The following is a 20,767-nucleotide window of genomic DNA, read 5'->3' as shown; positions in this document are numbered from 1 at the left end:
AGGGTGTTCCAGGCCAGAGACAGGACATGGGCAAGGGGTCGGTGGCGAGATAAACGAGATTGAGGTACGGTGAGAAGGTTGGTGTTAGAGGAGCGAAGTGTGTGGGCTGGGTTGAGTAGGAGAGTAGCAAGGTGAGGTAGGAGAGGGCAAGGTGATGGAGAACTTCAAAGCCAATGATGAGGAATTTTTGTTTAATAATAATAATGCTGGTAGTTAAGTGCTTACTATGTGTTAAGCACTGTTCTAAACCCTGGGGTAGATACAGCGTAATCAGGTTGTCCCACATGGGGCTCACAGTCTTAATACCCATTTTACAGATGAGGTAAGGGAGGCACAGAGAAGTGAAGTGACTTGGCCAGAGTCACACAGCTGACAAGTGGCGGAGCTGGGATTAGAACCCACGACCTCTGACTCCCAAGCCCGGGCTCTTTCCGCTAAGCCATGCTGCTGGACGAAGGACCTCTGGGTCTCCTTTGGATGAGTCCTACATACCCTTTGATTTGGCACAAAGATCACTTTTGAATCCAGGGCATAAAAATTTCACACCGCGTCTCTATGATGTGTTCCAATAGATCCTTCTGACCCTCCACTGTGCATTCCAAAGAAGGGCAAATGAAGAGATGTGTGACTGAGAGACTTGAAGACTGATCTTTTCTTGCCTACACTCTGGATTCTTAAAGATGTATGGAATTAGAGACTAGGGAAGCAAGGTAGTCAGGTCAATTCCTCCTGTAAATGTTTCTCTGCAAGACGGGTATAGGCCCTTTCCTGATCGCAGGGTCTGTTGCCTCAGATCACCAGTTGAGCACGTTGAGCGTACCTTGCGTGGAGTCCTCCACCTCTTCAAAGAAGCAGCAAGATCTAGTGGATAGAGCAAGAGCGCCATTGGAGTTTCTTGATGAGTGGGGAAATGTGTCCTGAGAGGTTTTTGTAGAAAAATGATCCGGGCAGCAGAGTGAAGAATGGACTTGAGGGGTGAGAAACAGGAGGCTGGTTGAAGTTAATCAAGAAGTGCCTAAATTGAAACATAAGTGTTTATAAGAGTGGCTGCTGGGGGTTATGACTGGTGGAAATAAGTTAGGGAATATCTCCTGGAGGGAAGAAGTTAATGCTATTTGCTAAGCCGGTTTTTAAAGAAAGGTCAACTTGAGTAGTAGTTTTCTTGGAGAGTATAAAAAAGCCAAGAAAGCATTTAGGCTGAAACTTTTTCTTTTTAATTAAGGCCTCCGACCACCCTTAAATTCCAAGTCAAGGAAATCTTATAATGAATTACAACCAGTGGCAACCTTTCATGCTCCCTTCCATGGGTCTACAGTCCTTCCATTTCAAATGAAGATGATGGAATACTTTCCTGTTTTTTCTGATTTCCCAGAAAATAAACGCTTCACTAACAAATGAATACTTTGGAATGATGAGTGTGCTCCAGTTGCTTTTTTGAACATCAGCAATCACATCTGCTGGGGAGAAGGGGGGAGGTGGTGAGACAGTGAGAGAAATCTGGCCCCTTCATCGCTTAACAGCTGAAGCCAATAATTGATTGAATGTCGAGTGGCTGGCTATCAAATACCAGGTGCTCTTCAGAGCATTCAGCAACAGCTTATAGCCTAATAACATTGGGAAAGTGGCAGAGCTTTCTCTGACAGCCCTGAAAGGCCCAAAGCCAGGAAGAAATGAGGCCGGGATTAAAGTCAGTCGGTGAGCAAAAAGTTTTCAGAAATTGAACATATGACTCTCAGTATCATTACTGTCATTCTTCAGGCTGCCATTGGCCGTGGCCATTAGGTGGGCCATTCAATGGCTTCACAATTGGTGAGGGCAGGTGTGGGCGATAAGTCTTCTAAAGTTCTTATTTTCTCAGCTATTCCTGGGGACTTGCTTTTTGATTGCTAGACTTGCGATTCACTGCTTGATCTTGCATTCTTCCGAACCAGATGGATAGCAATTCTCTTACTACCCATGAGGCTGAGGTGGAGGATAGGGAGAGACGAGGTGGGCCCTCCCGGCCGATCGGTCATCTATCAAGCCATCTGCTCGATGAAATCAGAAACCCACCTCAGTCATGAGGCCTTCCTGGATTTCCTCTATTGAGCATTGCAATTGCTTTACCTCCTCCTGCCCTCCATTTCTTTGGTAAAGTGTGTATTGATGTTCGATACCTGTCGCTTGTGAATCTTGTCTACTTTAATGACATCATCATCAACAATATTGTCTCCCCCATTAGGTCATTCATTCAATAGTATTATTGAGGACTTACTATGTGCAGAGCACTGTACTAAGCGCTTGGAATGTACAAATCAGTAACAGATAGAGACAGTCCCTGCCCTTTGATGGGCTTACAGTCTAATCGGGGGAGGACGGACAAGAACAATGGCAATAAATAGAGTCAAAGGGAAGAACATCTCATTAAAACAATAGCAAATAGAATCAAGGTGATGTACATCTCATTAACAAAATAAATAGGGTAATGAAGATATATACAGTTGAGGGGACGAGTACAGTGCTGAGGGGATGGGATGGGAGAGGGGGAGGAGCAGAGGGAAAGGGGGGAGAAGAGGGTTAGCTGGGGAGAGGTGAAGGGGGGGTGTAGAGGGAGCAGAGGGAAAAGGAGAGCTCAGTCTGGGAAGGCCTCTTGGAGGAGGTGAGCTCTAAGTAGCGTTTTGAAGAGGGGAAGAGAATTAGTTTGGCGGAGGTTATGATAAGCAACGTCTTCTAGTGGATAGAGCACAGGCCTGGGAGTCAGAAGGATCTGGGTTCTAATCCTGACTCTGCCGTGTGACCTTGGGCAAGTCACTTCGCTTCTCTGTGCCTGTTACCTCATCTGTAAAATGGGGAGGAGGACTGTGAGCCCCATGTGGGATGTGGACTTTGTCCAAAGTGATTAGCTTATATCTGCCTCAATGCTTTAGTACAGTGCCTGGCATGAAGTGCTAAACAAATACCATAAAAAAAAAAATTCAGTGAGGACAAGGACTGCAGCTTGGTTTCTCCTTTGCCGTGTTTCCCCAGAAACATAGATCACACAGCACCTTGTCCTCAAGGGTAGAAGTCTTTGCTCGATCCTCATCCTAAAAGTGATTTCTTTTCACCCCCCCAACCCCCATGTGGGTCTTAGAATAGTAACTTCTGAGCATTGGGGAATCTATGTGCTCTGAATGGTAAGTGACATAACTGCATTGTGCAGGCTGGCTCACTACCCTAGCACAGAGGGCAACAGCAACAACATTTGGGTGTGTCAGAATGCTTTTTGAGAATTTCCGGGGAGAAAAAGTGAAAGATTGATGTAGCTGACTTTTAATGCGGCCGAAAATTATTCTTTAATCTTATTCCGAGATCTGGGCTCCATCCTATTAAGTTGGCTGTTGTGGATGGAAACTACTCATTTGAGATCAGACTCCCAATTTTCAAAGGAAAACACTGAGCTTAGTCTGAATCCGCTTTGGTGTTCCATTGGGCCCGCGATGGATAAACCGACCATCGCGCGTCACTCCAAATGGACCGTTTTAGCCTTGATGCAAGGATAGTACTGGGAAAGGGCCCTCTTCAGGTGACAGTCCAGTTCCTCCAGGAGGCTTCTACCTCACCCCTTTCCCTCTCACACGAGGGAGACTTAGGTTAGATTTGTATCTACCCCAGCGCTATGTACAGTGCATGGCGCATAAATGCTTAACATATGCCACCGTTATTTCACTCTCAGATCTCAGAAGCCCAAGATAAAGCCTGTTGGAACTGTAACTGCAGAGCGAGTGGGTTTAGCTGCAACCATCAGGCTTGTGAAAAGAAGTTTGATTACGCAGAGGAGCCCGAGACTTCCATTTTTCAAGCAAGGGTGCTTCGGCTTACAGTTCACTAAATACTCCATCAAGTGAAGTTTTGGGGTTTTTTTTTTAAGATCCTACCATTTGAATACAGAATTTCCAAAATCTGCCAGTTAAACCAACTCGAGTGCTCTTAAGTGAATCACTTATAAAGAATGTAAGCTCGCAACAAATACTTTTTAAGCAATGAATCCATACCAGATTGTCCTAATCCACCTTAATTTCTCAGCTTTCTTCGACAGTGTGGACCACCCCCTTCTCCTGGAAACGTCGTCAAACCTCGGCTTCACCGACCCTGTCCTCTCCTGGTTCTCCTCCTATATCTCTGGCCGCTCATTCTTGGTCTCTTCTGTGGGTTCCCCCTCTGCCTCCCACCCCTTAAATGTGGGTGTCCCTTGCGGCACAGTTCTGGGTCCCCTTCTATTCCCCATCTGCACCCACTTCCTTGGAAAACTCATTTCCTCCCATGGCTTCAACTACCATCTCTATGCAGATGATTCCCAAATCTACGTCTCCAGTCCTGATCTATCTGCTTCTCTGCAGTCTTGTATCTCCTCCTGCCTTCAGGGCATCTCTACTTGGATTTCCCATCGACACCTCAAATTTACAATGTTCAAAACAGAGCTCCGCATCTTCCCACCCAAACCCTATCTCTCCCATGACTTTCCCATCACTGTAGACAGCACCACCACCCTCCCTGTCACACAAGCCCAAAACCTTGGCGTTATCCTCACCTCATCTCTCTTTCAACCCACGTGTTGAATCTGACACCAAATCCTTGGGTTCACTCTTCACAGCATCGCTAAAATCCACGATTTCCTCTCCATCCAAACCCATTAATCCCAAGCACTTATTCTATCCCACCTTGGTTACTGCATCAGCATCCTTACTGACCTTCCTGGCTCCTGTCTTTCCCACTCCAGTCCATAGTTAAGCATGGACTGCATGAATCATTTTTCTGCAAAATTGTTCTGTCCGGGTTTTTCCACTCCTCAATCTCCAGTGGTTGCCTTTCCACCTCCACATCAAACAGAAACTCCTTACCATTCACTTAAAAGCACTCACTCACCTTGCTCCTCGCTGATTTCCTACTACGACCCAGCCCACACACCTCTCTCCTAATGCCAACCTGCTCGCTGTACCTCAATCTCGTCTATCTGGCTACCAACCTCTCCTCCGCATCCTGCCTCCGGCCTGGAACACCCTCCCTGATCATATCTGATAAACCACCACTCTCCCCTACTTTCAAAGCCTTATTAAAAGCACATTTCCAAGAGGCCTTTCCCCAACTAAACCTTCACTTCCTCTTCTCCCACTCCCTTCCGCCTCACCCTTGCACCTGGATTTGCTCCCTTTATTCACCCCACCTTCAACTCCAGAGCACTTGTGCATATCTGTAACTTATGTTAATACCTGTTTCCCCCTCTAGACTGTAAGCTTGTTGTGAGCTGGGAGCCCTTCTACCAACTCTGTTATATCAAACTCCCCTAAGTGCTTAGTACAGTGCTCTGCCCACAGTATGCTTGATCGTCTCAGTGACAGCCCAGACTTTGAGTTATTAACCTCCTTGACTATTAGCCCTTGGTATAACTGGGCAATAAGATCAGTGGTTAGAACCACTCCCTTCACTCCTTAGGCTGTGAAAGCGTTGCTGCCTGAATGGGTGCCCTTGGATAAGCCACTGACACTCCTAACTCTAAGTTTCCTGAAGAGGAAAAAAACAGATACCCTTCTTAATAATAATAAGCAGTTGAGAACCCTTCCCCCCTCCCCAGCCCGCACACCTTCCCGGTCATCCTGCCTTAACTTCCCTAGTACTTCTGCGTATAGCTTCTGTATGTTTAATTTCTTCTTTTTGTCATTCGTATCTACGCTCTTACTCTTTGCCCTACTGCACGTTTGGCCATTTGTGTTTGCTTATCTCCCATTCGAGCATCTCGATTCTGTTGCGTGTTCCCAGGTGCCCATTATAACTCTCAGCACACTGTAGGTCCTCAGTGTTCTGAAAGGCTAAGAAATTTACCATAACTGAATTTAACAGAAGCTGATTCTTCTGCAGCTCAATTATTCTAACAAAGGCTGGTTGGCATTGTTATAACAGAAAGGTCATAAAACTAAACCACTGGGGTCGACATCTCGAACCCAATTATGCATAGTTATCCAAACTTTCCGTGACCCGAATTAGCCTCAGGATCATTATTTTGGGGGTTTTCTGAAGCCTTATGGATTTGGGTACATTACTTTCTGCTCTAGTATCAAACAGCCAAATGATCTGTATTAATTCCCTTCCTAAAGTCAATCCTTAGGGATGTAGATGGGGCAATACACAAGAGGAAGCTTGGGGGAGGGCTGTCAGTTCTTACTTTCATTCTCTGTGAGTTGGAGGGCACATTCAGGACTGGTCTCAGCAGACCTTAAGTCATAAGTCTCATGATCCATGAAATGAATATTTCAGAAGACTGCAGGAATGCCTAAATTGCAGGTGAGGGCCACCTATACGTAACCAGGTAGGGAATGTTTAATGCTGGCTGAGGGATCAAGTCACTAGCTGGGGAAAACCACCAACATAGCTATCACAAAGTAGCTTCATCAAAGGTCAGGTGATCACTTCCATGCTTTAATGAGAGCAAAATTCATTCATTCAGTCGTACTGAATGCTTACTGTGGGTGGAGCAATGTACTAAGTGCTTGGGAGAGTACAGTATAACAATAAACACACATTACCTGCCCACAACGAGTTTACAGTCCAGATGAAAATTACAGTGGAGGGGTTCAGTATGTATTGAGCACTTTCCTTCCATTAGACTGTAAAATTGAGGTCAAGGATAGGATCACCAGTAATAATTGTGGTATTTAAGCGCTTACTATGTGTCAAGCACTCTTCTAAGCCCTGTGGTAGATACAGTGTAATCATAGTGGACACAGTCCCTGTCCCACATGGGGCTCACAGTCTTAATCCCCATTTTACAGATGGAGGTAGCTGAGGAACAAAGAAGTGAAGTAACTTGCCCAAGGTCTCATATAACAAACAAGTGGCAGAGCCAGGATTAGAACCCAGGTCCTTCTGACTCCCAGGCCTGGGCTCTGTCCACTAGACCATGATGCTGCTTCTTCCGCTGTCTCCAAAGCACCTTGTAAAAATCTTTGATACCCAATACAGCTCAAATGCTAATGCTGATAACAGTGGAGTGACAAATCCAACCATTCTAGGAAAAATACTTTGCCTATCAAATTATTTGGGGCCCTTCTGATTGCTTTGGAAGCAGCATGGCCTAGTTAGTGGCTAGAGCCCGGGCCTGGAAATCAAAAGGTCATGGGTTCTAATCTTGACTCCACCACTTGTCTTCTGTGTGACCTCGGGTGAGTCGCTTCACTTCTCTGGGCCTCAGTTCCCTCATCTGTAAAATGGAGGGTTCAGATTGTGAGCCCCATGTGGGACAGGGACTGTATCCAACCTGATGAGCTTGTATCTCCCCCAGTGCTTAGTACATAGTAAGCGCTTAAGCACTATTAATAATAATAATAATAATAATAATAATTTAATTTCATCCAGTAGCCCATTATCTGGGATTTACCATTAGTGACCAGAACTGAGGAAGACTCACCTTTAACTGCTCAGGTGCAGGATTTCATAGCTAAAATGACTCAAGAAACTCTTCCATAGTCATGACGGCTCAACAGACACTGATGGGGGGGAAAACAGGATGCTACATTTGGCAGCACTAGAATATTCATGATGTTTCATTACCGGCATGCTTAGTAAGTCATTTAAAGTTTAAAATTTAAACATGATCAACACTCGTAAGACAATATTTCATCTTGCAGTTCTTAGTCATCACAAATAATTCAGAAGAGGGTGAAAATCAAGGTGACGTGATTACTGATAGGAATTTCAGTATCCCACCCTCCGAGAGATTTTTGTCAGTATCGGAGAGGAAGTTCCAGCTGCTGGATAATGATAAACTAGAGGCCACTACCCGAACTGAAAGGCCTTCAAAGAAGTCATTTAGTTCAGTCTCCTGCCTCAAGGCAGGGCTGCACCTAATTGCTGCTTTATAGAACTCCAGCACTGTAAGCTCGTTGTGGGCAAGGAATGTTTCAGTTTATATTGTACTCTCCCAAGTGCTTAGTGCAGGGCTCTGCATACTGTAAGCGCTTAATAAATATGATGAATGAACACAACGGAAGCACTCACAACCTCCTTGTAACACTTGGGCATGTGTCTTTATTGCTCCCGCCTCTGTAATTTTTTTAGTGTCTGCCTGCCCCATTAAATTGCAAGCTCCTCGAGGAGGTCAGGGATCGTGTCTACTAATTCTGTAGTACCAGTCATTTATGGAGAGCTTATTGTGTGCAGAGCACTGTGTTTTCCCAAGTATTCTGCACACAGGTGCCCAACTAGTGATTGACGTGTTCCTCCCTAGTTCATCCAACTGTACCTTAGTCAGTGGTATTTAATGAGCTCTTACTTTGTGGAGAGCACTGTACTAAGGGCTTGGGAGAGTACAATACAGTAATAAACAGTCACATTCCCTGCCCACAAGGAGCTTTTGCCACTTAGAAATTATTTTTGTCCGTCTCCCCCACTGGATTGTTAGCTCCTTCAAGTCCGGAAATGTATTTCTTGCCACTCCTGGACTCTCCTAAGTGCTTAAAACAATGCCTAGCAGTCAGTAGGCACTCAATTTCAGCTGTACCTCTTCACTGCAAGATTGTGTCCCAAGAACAGAGTGCACATCGTCTGCTGTGTGACCTTGGGCAAGTCACTTCTCTGTGCCTCAGTTACCTCATCTGTAAAATGGGGATTGTGACTGTGAGCCCTACGTGGGACAGGGATTGTGTCCTACCCGACTTGCTTTTATCCATCCTGGTGCTTAGAACAGTGCCTGGCACAAAGTAAGTGCTTAACAGATACTATAATTATTATTATTATTTGTTTCGCCCCCTGCTTCCCTCAACCTTGTTAAATTATTGCTCAGGGTGACTGGGAAGTGAGAACTAGCCCCTGTTGCTGACCCGCCAGAAATTCCCAAGTTAATAATGTTGGTATTTGTTAAGCACTTACTTTGTGCCGAGCACTGTTCTAAGCGCTGGGGTAGACACAGGGGAATCAGGTTGTCCCACGTGGGGCTCACAGTCTTAATCCCCATTTTACAGATGAGGTAACTGAGGCACAGAGAAGTGAAGTGAAGTTGTGCTTACTCAGTTTACTGGAGTACAAGGGACCACAGCCTCTCCCCTGTTATCCAATCGTTCGTTTCCTCTAAGACCTCAAACTCCTCATGTCCCAAATTGAACTTTGCATCTTCTTCGCTTTCCTCCCAACGGCCCCCTCTCAGTTGACAACATCGCCACCATCCTCCCTGTGATCCAAGGCCGCAAGCATATCATCCCTCTGTCCCAAGCACTGTACTGAGTGCTGGAGTAGATGCAGATGGGACACAGTCTGATCTAAGTAGGAGAGAGAATAGGCGAATCTAATCCCCCTTTTACAGATGAGGAAACTGGGCACTAAGAAGTTATGGGAGTTTGCCTGAGGCCACACAGAAGGCAAATGGTGGAGCTGGGATTAGAACCCAGGCCTCCTGGTTCCCAGACTCATGCTCTTAACCTGCTTCTCAGGAGCAGTGATGGTATGTTTTCCTAGTCCTCCTCCTGTTAAGTTGTTACTCTGAATATCTTAGAATTACAGTGAATTGAGGGGGCCATTAAGGATGGTGGATTCCTGATGACATTGCTCTTTCATGCCCTGCAGCTGTTTCTTGCCCCGAAATTGTTCTGAGAATTCGTTCTGGATACTTGGCGTGTTCCACATTTCCCTGTCCCTGAAAGTTCGGTGACATAAGGGGCATTCAGAAATAACTCTTTTGGAGGCTTTTGATAGCTGGATCCTTTCTGGCAGAGGGGGAAAGATGTTCTGAATAGCCAATTCCAGGAGGTGTGTGGGAATCTACTTGAAAACCTCAAATATTTGAGCCTGAGTAAAAATAGCATTTCACGGAGAAGCTGTCAGATCTCTAGTCTTGCTTATGCACCAACTAAACTAGGGTGCAGTAGGACACGAAGAAGCAAGCCAGAGCCAAGCTACTAGTTTTGAAGCATAGCCATGCGCATAATTGATCGTCGTATTTATTGAGCGCTTACTGTGCGCAGAGCACTGTCCTAAGCGTTTGGGAGAGTACGATACAATAATAAGTGGCGGTCGCATTCCCTGCCTACAGTGAGCTTACGGTCTAGAGGAAGTAGGAAATATATTTCTTCAACAGCATACATGTTCAGATTGCAAGTGGGTAGACCAGTGTGGGAATTCCAACTCAAAACTTTGTAAATCGTGAGGCAGGCTCACCTTGGGTGATGCGGAAATAGGCAAAAGAAAGCACGGTGAATTGTAGGATCATGCACTATAATTTGAGGATGCTGTTGGACTAAAATGAATGCATCTAATGTCTAAGCCCCTGCTTTTATCATTCCATCTCCCAATCAATTATTAAAATAATCTGTGACCTTGGGCATGATGGTAAAGTGAATGTGAATATTAAATGGTTTATTAATCTACTTTCACTTGTATATTGATTCAGTTTGTGGGGGAATGAATAATTCACTGGTATTCAAATAGTTAAATCTTTCAAAGAACCATTTTGAGCCTCCTGCTGTTCAGCAAGTGTTTATTGGAAAGTCCAGATGCCCATTGTATGTTTTTAGGTGCAGGCACAGGGATTTCTGGCTAAAGCCAGGGCCATTTCCCAAGCAGATTAGCTGGGTGTATCAGGAACTGAAAGGAATCCAGCCAGCTCCTCTGATCTGCCTGTTGCTTCTAAGGCTCTGGTCTGGTGTGGCAGGGAGAGACCTGTAAGTTTTGGAGTGCACCGATCCTGTCTTGAATTAGGCGGTTTGGCTGTTGCTCAATCAATCCATCAATGGTATTAATCGAGTGCTTACTATGTGCAGAGCACTGTACTAAGCGCCTGGGAGAGTACAGTGCAGCAGAGTTGGTGGACAAGTTCCCTGCCCACAAGGAGCGTACAGTCTAGAGGGGAGACAAATTCTGGACACAGACATTGGGGCTGGGGTGAATAAAGGCTGCAGAGGCGACGCAGAAGGGAGGGGGATTGCTCGTACTCTTCTGTGAGGTAGCACTTCTCTCCAGGGTCTTGAGGGGTGAAGCAGCCAGTTGAAATATTTAGGATACAGCAAAGCCCTTTGGGATGCTATGGGATGGTTGAGTAGTTGGAGATCTTTGTGGATCTTGATCCAGTTTCCAGTCCCTGTCCCGTGTTGGGCTCACAGTCTCACTCCCCCATTTTACTGATGAAGTAACTGAGGCCCAGAGAAGTGGACTGCCTTACCCAAAGTCACACAGCAAGACAAGTGGCGGATCCTAGCCCCATGCTCTATCCACTAAGCCATGCTGGAGGAAGCTGTGAAATCTTCCCTGGGGGACTTCGAATCTGTGCCATGGTAGACATTTTATGAAGTAAAGGCAGGGTATCCAAATCTTATCCAACTGTAGGTTTCTAGGTACAAATTCAAGATTTATAGTGGAAGTGATGAAATAATAGTAATTATGGTATTTGAGCAGTTACTGTGTGCCAAGAACTGTACTGACTCTGGGATGAATACAAGTTAATCACGCTGGACACAGTCCCTACATCATTTGGGGTTCACAGCCTAGAGGGGAGGGAGTATAGATATTGAATCCCCATTTTACAGATGAGGCAACTGAGGCACAGAGAAGTGAAGTGAGTTGCCATAGGTTACACAGCAGACACGTGGTAGAGCCAGGATTAAGCCCAGGTTCTAAGAGAAGCAGTGCGGCCTATTGAATAGAGTACAGGCCTGGGGGACAGAAGGACCTGGGTTTTAATTCTGGTTCTGCCACTTGTCTGCTGTGTGAGCTTGGGCAAGTCAATTCACTTCTCTGTGCCTGTTGCCTCATCCGTAACATGGGGAATAAAACCGTAAGCCCCATGTGGGGCAAGGACTCTGTCCAACCTGATTAGCTTGTATCTACCTCAGCGCTTAGTACACTGCCTGGCACATAGTAAACAATTAACAAATACTTTTTTTAAAAAAAGTCCTCTCCTAGCCCTGTGCTCTGGCAGTAAGGCCACCCTGCTTCTTAATTATTAAAACCCATCTTTTGTATTCTACTGTCCAAAGTGCTTACTACAGTACTCTGCACACAGTAAGTGCTCAATAAAGATGATTGATTGACATGTGGGACCCAAGCTGACTTATTTTACAGGTCCGCTTCTGTTTCTCCTCTCTCCAAACCTTATTCTGCAAATCAGGTATCTAAGCTTTTTATTCCTCTTCAAATGCAAGTGCCTGAGGGGAAGAGAGTTTTCACTCTCTCCCAGGAAGTCCAAGAAGCGGAATTTCCGTCCAAGAATGTTCTCTGAGTTCTTCTGTTGTTAACTGCCTCCCGGGAGAGAAGACAGCTACCAACAGAGACTGAGCCTGAATTTCAGTGTTTAATCGTGTCCAGACTGAAGCCATGAACCAAAATGACAAAGCTCAGCCCTTATCTATCACTAGCTTGGTGTAGCCTACTGTGTGCAAAGTAACCTGTCAAAAAAAAAAAAATAATAAAGGCATATTCTTTGTGAAATGTATGTGTTGCGGGGAGGGGCATTGTCCCCAAACAAGCACTTGAATTTCTCCTGCTTTATAGAAACTGTTGTTTTCAGATTAACTCCCGTGTTCTACAGATGGGACTGGTTTATGTAAGCTCCTTGTGTCTTCTTAAACTCTGTGTTACTGTAATAATAATAATCATAGTATTTAAGTGCTTACTATGTGCCAGGCACTGTTCTAAGCACTGGGGTGGATACAAGCAAAATGAATTGGACACAGTCCCTTTCCCACGAGGGGCCCACAGTCTCAACCCCCCAATTTACAGGTGACATATCTGAAGCACAGAGAAGTAAAGTGACTTATCCAAGGTCACACAACAGACAAGTGGCAGAGCTGGGATTAGAATCCATGACCTTCTGACTCCCAAGCCTATGCTCTATCCACTACCCCATGCGGCTTCTCCCCAAGTGCTTGATATAGTGTCGTGCATAGTGTAAGTGCTCAATTAATGCCATTGTCTGATTAGTTAGAATGCAAGACCATACAGAGGGCCAGTACCGGTCAAACTAATGGGTTCTTCTGCCTTGGGCAGTGGGGACAACTCGTGGGCAGGAAATGTCTGTTATTGTGTATTGTACTCTCCCAAGTGCTTTGTACAGTGCTCTGCACACAGTAAGCACTCAATAAATAAGACTGAATGGATGAATATCCACCCCAATGGTTGGGAGTAAACCATAAGACATCCCTAAACTATTCCCTCTACATCCTAGCTCTCCCATTCCAGATCATTCATCTGAGAGTGTCTCCCAACCTCTTGAACTTGCTTATCATTTTAGCCTGCACAGACCTGAAGGCAAGGACTCCTCACCCCCGATCTATTAATGACTCCTGTCACGTATGCTATGTGAATATGTGACCGGAAGCCTTTTTTCTGGCCCTCCTTGGGGCTCTCTGGAAGGGGGAGTTTGGGGATTGATTTGGCTGAGGCTTTTAGGTGGCGAAGTGCACGGCTTCTCTGGATTGATGTGAGCTAGTATGTTTTGTATTTGGGCTTTGGCAATGTGCCTGAAGGTTCTAGAGTTGGAGACCCCTCTCATGCATTAACCAGGCCCAGGGATTCAGGGCTTCTGACAGTAATTGAACATGAGCTGATTTTTTTTAATGGTATTTAAGGCCTGAATATGTGCCAAGCACTGTGCTAATCACTGGGGTAGATACACGCTAATCAGGTTGAACACCGTCTCTGTCCCATTTGGGGCTCACAGTCTTCGTCCCCATTTTACGATAAGGTGACTGAGGCACAGAGAAGTGAAGTGACTTGCCCAAAGTCACACAGCAGACAAGTGGCAGAGCCAGGACTAGTACCCAGGTCCTTCTGACTCCCAGGCCCGTGCTTTATTCACTAAGTGATGCTGCTTCTAGTTCTTGAAGAGTATGATGCCTGCTGCCCTTCCTGTGCCTTGTTTTTGTTTCTTGAAGAGGACTGATTATCTTGAATCCTCCCCTGTGCTTAGAACAGTGCTTGACACATAGTAAGCCCCTAACAAACACCACAATTAGTATTAAGGACTGCCGTGATCTTGCACTTCTGCCTGGTGAAGCAAAGAGATGAAATTCAGAGGTGGAATTGTGATTTGTACATTCCAAGCGCTTAGTACAGTGCTCTGCACATAGTGCTCAATAAATACTATTGAATGTAAAGGTGGATTGGGAAAGCTCTACACACACAGTGAATATCATTGATTGGGTGTTTCTGGGATGCCAGGGGAATCCTGCAGGATTCAAAATGTCAAGAAGTCCGGCCCAGAAGCCGACAAAGGTTAAAGCCACCCAGAGTGACTTCAGCTGATTGATTGACGTGGGACCCAAGCTGACTTATTTTACAGGTCCGCTTTTGTTTCTCCTCTCTCCAAACCTTATTCTGCAAATCAGGTATCTGAGCTTTTTATTCCTCTTCAAATGCAAGTGCCTGAGGGGAAGAGAGTTTTCACTCTCTCTCCCAGGAAGTCCAAGAAGCGGAATTTCCGTCCAAGAAAACCCAGAAGGGGGTGCAGGTTGAGAAGCAGTGTGGCCTAGTGGAAAGAGCCCAAGCCTGGGAGTCAGATGATCTGGGTTCTAATCCCAGCTCTGCCACCTGGGCAAGTCACTTCACTCACTTTGCTTCAGTTATCTCATCTGTAAAATGGGGATTAAGATGGTGAGCCTTATTGGGATTATGTGTCGAACCTGATTATCTGGGGCCTACTCCAGCATTTTGTACAGTGCTGGCACATAGTAAGTGCTTAACAAATACCTTTTTTTTTAAAAGTTGATCATCAGACTCCTGGGCTCCTGCCAATAATTTCTTACCAATTAACATTGCACCAGACCCTCCTCCCTCAACTCCCCTAGACTAGCTTTATCCAGCAGCCTCCCATGCCCCTGACATCACTATTCTTCCTTCCCTGCCCTTTCGATCTTACCCCTACCCCTCTGGAGTGAGTAGATAGCAAGTTATGTCCTGATTGTAATGGTAAGCCACCCGGAGTCAGCCGAGGCATTTTTCAAAGACTCTCCAAAGTTGATATTCTCTCTTTTGGTTTTCAGTTAGTTGCTCCTATACCGTGAAAAAATCTCCAGGCGAAGTATGCATGCTTTTGCTATTTAAAGGAAGATGGTTAACTGTGGAATTAAAAGCAATTCTGTATACCGTTATAGCTGTGGCTTGCCCAAGCCAGACTCAGACGGGTTTGAAGAACACATTCCCATCCAAAAACCTGTGGCCCCTATGCAGATGAACAGATATTTCTCATCCCGGTGCCCCAAAGGGGAAGCCGCAAAGCTTGGCCAACCTGATGGTTTCCATTAGCACCCACAAGCCCTTTTTGCCAAGTGGGAAATGGCTGTCATTCTGGGGGAATTTATTTTCAGGGTTTTAAGAAGATCATTACTGGTGAGGCCAGGCACAAGAGTAGCGAAGGCCGAAGCATTCCGCTCTCCCTTTAAGCAAATTAGCGGCAAACGTGTCTGAAATGCTAACCTCCTAAGTATTCTCTGCAACTCCTAAACTCTGGTTAGAGTCAGATTGATTTACAAACAGTCACTGTTTTAGAATTAATCTGCTGAGAATCTATGGTTGAGAGACTTTAAATTGGTCTCAAAATATTTTTATGTTTGTATATGTATGTGAATATTTCGCTGGAGTCCCTCACTTCTCCAGTCCATACTTCATTCAGGTGCTCAGGGAATTTTTTGAAAATGTCTCCCCTCTTGAAACCCTCCACTGATTGCCCATTCCTCTCCAAATCAAGCAGACACTGGTACTTAAATGCCCCCCAGGATGCACCCTGGCATTTCTAGATGGCATTTCTTCTCACCTTTCTCCTCTCAACTTCTGATACCTACACTGATCCCAGAGACTTTGGCCACTGCCAATAATGCTCCTGACAGCCCTCCCATCCCACCGGCCACTTGCTTCCTCAGTCGGCTAGAGCTCGCTATCCAACTCCATCCCAGGTTGGCTACACACTAATGGCCTTATAACTATCAGTCACTATACCATTTGCAGTCTCACTGATTCTGAATTATCACACTGACCCTAACCTCCTAAATTTGACATCGTATTCATTTCTCTGCCCCCTCCCCGTACCCCCCCCAAAAAAAAACTAAACAGAAACTGATCTCTTCCCTTCCATAGAGACCTTCAATATCTTGATCCTCTCCACTTGTCCCAACTTCTTCCACTCTCCTGGATTCCTTAATAATCTTCCCATTCCTACACATTTAGTAAGCGGCAGGGAACGTCTCCCAACTCATGCACTAATGTACGTATCTTTAAATTATACATTCTAAATTATATTATTGTCTCTACCCTTCTAGACTATAAGCTTGTTATGGGCAGGGAACACATCTGCTAATTCTGTTGTGCACTTTCCCACATGCTTAGTACAGAGCTCTGTGCTCAGTAAATACAGTTGATTGAATGATTGAAAGCAATGCTGAAGTCAAAAGCCATACACATAAAGACTTTCACCTTCAACACTGCTTTCTTTATAAATTTGACTCCCTTTCCCCCTTAAGGCTAGAAATGGAATGGTGTCTGGAGATAGCTTACGTACCCATGTAAGGCAGAGATGAAGTGAAGCAAAAGGCAGAAATACTAAGCACTCACTGTGTGCAAAACTCTGTACTAAGCACTGGGAAGAAATACACAGTTGGGTATTAGACACGGTCCCTGTCTCTTGAGGTGCTCGCAATCTAAAACTAAAAAGGGGGAGAAGGGGCTGGTGGCCGACACATAAGGAGAGATGAAGCAAAACACTGACGACAAAGACAAAACCACATGTGAGCAGGATACTGTCCTCATCTCCTGCTCCCTTCTGCGTCGCCCTGACTTGTTTCTTTTGCTCTTCCCCCTCCCCTCCAGCCCCACAACACTGATGTATATGTCTGTAATTTTATTTGTTTTGATGTCTGTCTTCTCCCCCATTCCCCCCAGACTGTGAGCTCATTGTGGGAAGGGAATGTCACTGTTTATTGTTGTATTTTCCCAAGCATTTAGTACAGTGCTCTGCACGCAGGAAGCGCTTAATATGATTGATTGAATGAATGAATGAATACCATGGCTAGAGGAGCGGAATTTCAGGCTTCTCACAGCTCGAAGTCCGCAGACACAACTGCGGCCACATTCTTCCCGAGGTCTTGTGGAGGTGGTGCAGGCTGAGGCTGCTTTTCTCTGTCCTATCGGGGTGGTGTGAGGCTGGTCAGGGCGGAGGCTTCTAACGGCTTCCGAAGAGGCATCGAAGTAGTCAGGAAGAGGACGACACCAAGGGCCCCGAGAGTTGCGACAAGCACTCAAAGGAGTCGGGCAACCATCTAGTCACAGGGAGGCCCGGTGAGTGCTCAGCAGCTGCATGGGTCCACATGGCTAGCAGAGCACAGAGCGTGCTGAGGAGCAGAGCCCTGGAGGCCACAGTGGGGTTTTTTTTTGTTGGCTTGTTTTGTTTTTTTCTGGTATTCGTTAAGCGCTTACTGTGTGCCAGGCACAGTTCTAAGCGCTGGGATAGATACAAGATAATCAGGTTGGACGCAGTCCCTGTCCTACATGGGGCTCACAGTCTTAATCCCCCTTTTACAGATGAGATAACCGAGGCACAGAGAAGCGAAGTGACTTGCCCAGAATCACATAGCAGACAAGTAGCGGAGCCGGGATTAGAACCCAAGACCTTCGGACTCCCGGGTCCACGCTCTATCCGCTAGACCACGAGTGGTGGGGTGGCAAGATTCTGGAGGAGTCACCAGGTCGTCTGGTGGAGAGTGGCCAGCAGATGTGACGAGTGTAAGGAAGCTGTCCACGGTGGGTCGGAAACATCATCAACGTCGAAGTCCTCAAGGATCAGAGGAGAAGGAAGCGGGAAAGAGGTGGGATCGGGAGGGCGGTGGCTAACGGCAACTAGTAGCAGCAGTGGATGGTACAGACTGATGATGTGGTGTTCAAAAGAAGAGGTAGAATGAAAGCAGTATCGGAGAGCAAGGAGCTGGCCGATTCCTCCCCCCTCCCTCCGCGAGACGCTGAAACCCCCTGAAACCCCCTCGGGAGAGAACAACAAGGGCTAGTTATAAAGTCCTCAAGGGCGGAGAGCATGTGTCCTTACTCTTTCGCTCTCCCAAGCGTGTAGTACGGTGCATACAAAGTTGCGTGTGCAGGAAGTGCTTGATAGATACCACTGCCCAAGGCAGGTGTCGCCTGGCGAGAGCCAGGTCTCGACGCTGGCAAAGAGGAGCGGCCGAGAACAGATTGACGAATGGGAGTTGGCCCACAAGGGATTCCGCAGGCTCTTGGTGTGGAAAGGAGGTGGGGGATGGGATGTGGGTGAGGAGTCGGATCTTGATTTCCCGGGGAGAGAGGGGTGGAGGGAGAGTCCCGTTAGACTGTGAGCTCCTTGTGGGCAGGGATCGTGCCTACCGACTCTCTTGTACTCTTCCAAGCTCTTAGTACAGTGCACAGCACTCAGTATATACAGATTTCACCACAGGTAGAGCTTCCCCTGGCCTGTTTGCTTTCAGGAAGCCTGAAACCCACTTGGAGGCTCTGAGCAATTTAAATGTGAGTAATAAGTCTCCCCCACCCCGGGTCGCACCTGGAGAGTTTCCAATATGCTACCAGTCTCGACTACAGGAGGGAGAGTCAAGCAGAGGCATTCCCATTCCATTCCTAGCTTGGCCAGTGGCTAGCGAGTGGAAGGCAATCTGCTACAGGTCAAAACTCACCCGTGCTGGGCAGCAGCGGCAAGAGAAGGAGTCGAGGGCGGAGACTCTATTGCGTGGAAGGAGGCAGTGGTAAACTACTTTGATATTTTTACCAAGAAAACTCTATGGATCCACTACCAGAACGATAGCAGATGGAGAGCGGGGTGTTCTGGGAGAGATGTGTCCGTGATGTCACCGTGGGTCAGAAACGACTTGACGGCATAAGACGACAACTGGGTAATGCCTCCTAGAATAACAAAGTAGCGTTCACCAGGATTTGTGTGGCCTAATGGAAAGAGTCAGGGCCCCTGGGATCTCATACGGCCTCTGCCGCTTGCCTGCTGTGTGACCTTGGGCAAGTCACTTCACTTCTCTGTGCCTCAGTTCCCTCATCTGCAAAATGGAGGAATAAGACTGAGAGCCGCACGTAGGACCTGATTATTTTGTGTCTATCCCCCAGGGCTTAGTTCAGTGCTTGGCATATAGTAAGAACTTAACAGATGCAATTTTTATTAGGTTCACACCCCACTTGGGACCAATGCCGGTGGACAGCTGAACCTCTTGTGGAGTTGTAGGACAGATTAATAGGGTAAGTAGGGAGATGAGTGTTATTCATAGACTCAGGCGGTAGGAACTCTCCTGTACAGGAAAACTAGTTGAGGCAAAACTAGCTACTTGAGGCAAAACTAGCCTATACTTAGGGGAGAGACTGATGTGTTAATAATAATAATAATGTTGGTATTTGTTAAGCGCTTACTATGTGCCGAGCACTGTTCTAAGCGCTGGGGTAGACACAGGGGAATCAGGTTGTCCCACGTGGGGCTCACAGTCTTAATCCCCATTTTACAGATGAGGGAACTGAGGCACAGAGAAGTGAAGTGACTTGCCCACAGTCACACAGCTGACAAGTGGCAGAGCTGGGATTCGAACTCATGAGCCCTGACTCCAAAGCCCGTGCTCTTTCTACTGAGCCACGATGTGTTGTTAAATCCCTTTGAATTTGGGGGTCCTCACAAATTCCAGACATCCACTGTGAGCATAAGGTTATCCAGTACAGGGCACCCAGTTCTTTCATTCAATGTATTAAGTGCTTACTGTGTGCAGAGCACTGTACTAAGCGCTTGGGAAAGTACAATACAACAGTGATACTCCCTGGTCGCAGTCTAGAGCCGGGGAGGCAGACATCAATACAAATAAATAAAACTACAGGAATACGCATAGGTGCTGTGGGGCTGGAAGCAAAGGGAGCAAGTCAGGGTGACGCAGAAGGGAGTGGGAGATGAGGAAAAGTGGGGCTTAGTCTGGGAAGGCCTCTTGGAGGAGATGGGCCTTCAATAAGGCTTTGAAAGTTGGGGGAGAGTAATTGCCTGTCGGATTGGAGGAGGGAGGGCATTCCGGGACAGAGGCAAGACATGGGCCAGAGGTCGGCAGTGAGACGGGGGAGATCAGGGCACAGTAAGAAGGATAGCACTAGAGGAGCAAAGCATGCGGGCTGGGTTGTAGAAGGAGAGAAGCGAGGTGAGGTAGGAGGGGGCAAGGTGATGGAGGTGCTCTAAAGCCGATGGTGAGGAGTTTTTGTTTGATACGGAGGTGGATGGGCAAATATTGGAGATTTTTGAGGGGGGATGACACGTCCTGATAGTTTTTGTAGAAAGATGATCCGGGCAGCGGCGTGAAGTTGTGACTCACTTGATAAGTGTGGCTGCTTAGGACTCCAGTCACGCTCCTTCCGCTCCTCTCTGCCCTGGCAGCCTGAAAGGATGGGGCTGTGGGGAAGGGAGAGGCTGTGAATATTGAGCAACTGTTTTGACCACTGAATGAAAAGGCAGCTATCTGGGACGTTTGTTAACCATTTCTTCGGGTAGGCTGCACCAGGTAGCCATTGGGAGCTTGAATGGTGAGCACTAAAATACTGATTATCTCTCCTATCTCAAAGAACTGACTTCAGTCAGGGGTACCTATTGAGTACTTGCTGTGTGCAGACCGTGGCTCAGTGGAAAGAGCTTGGGTTTAGGAGTCAGAGGTCATGGGTTCGAATCCCGGCTCCACCACCTGTCAGCTGTGTGACTTTGGGCAAGTCACTTAACTTCTCGGTGCCTCAGTTACCTCATCTGTAAAATGGAGATTGACTGTGAGCCTCACGTGGG

The 20,767-nt window shown here is 46.6% G+C and overlaps 1 protein-coding gene and 2 non-coding genes across 4 annotated transcripts in view; all 3 read left to right on the top strand.

Moving 5' to 3' along the window:
- LOC100073971 (store-operated calcium entry regulator STIMATE) overlaps nt 1-20,767 on the top strand; it is a 99,438-nt gene that overhangs the window by 7,963 nt on the left and 70,708 nt on the right. The window lies entirely within an intron of this gene.
- On the top strand, nt 551-636 carry LOC114807023. The gene has a single exon (XR_003755076.1). It is a non-coding gene; the product is annotated as a small nucleolar RNA SNORD62 (small nucleolar RNA).
- On the top strand, nt 18,494-18,631 carry LOC114806972. Its single transcript, XR_003755025.1, has one exon. It is a non-coding gene; the product is annotated as a small nucleolar RNA SNORA7 (small nucleolar RNA).

Source organism: Ornithorhynchus anatinus, chromosome X1 (assembly GCF_004115215.2).
Source record: "Ornithorhynchus anatinus isolate Pmale09 chromosome X1, mOrnAna1.pri.v4, whole genome shotgun sequence".
Taxonomy (NCBI): Eukaryota; Metazoa; Chordata; class Mammalia; order Monotremata; family Ornithorhynchidae; genus Ornithorhynchus; species Ornithorhynchus anatinus.
The sequence above is the reverse complement of the archived record's forward strand: the minus strand, read 5'-3'. Positions and strand labels throughout refer to the sequence as shown.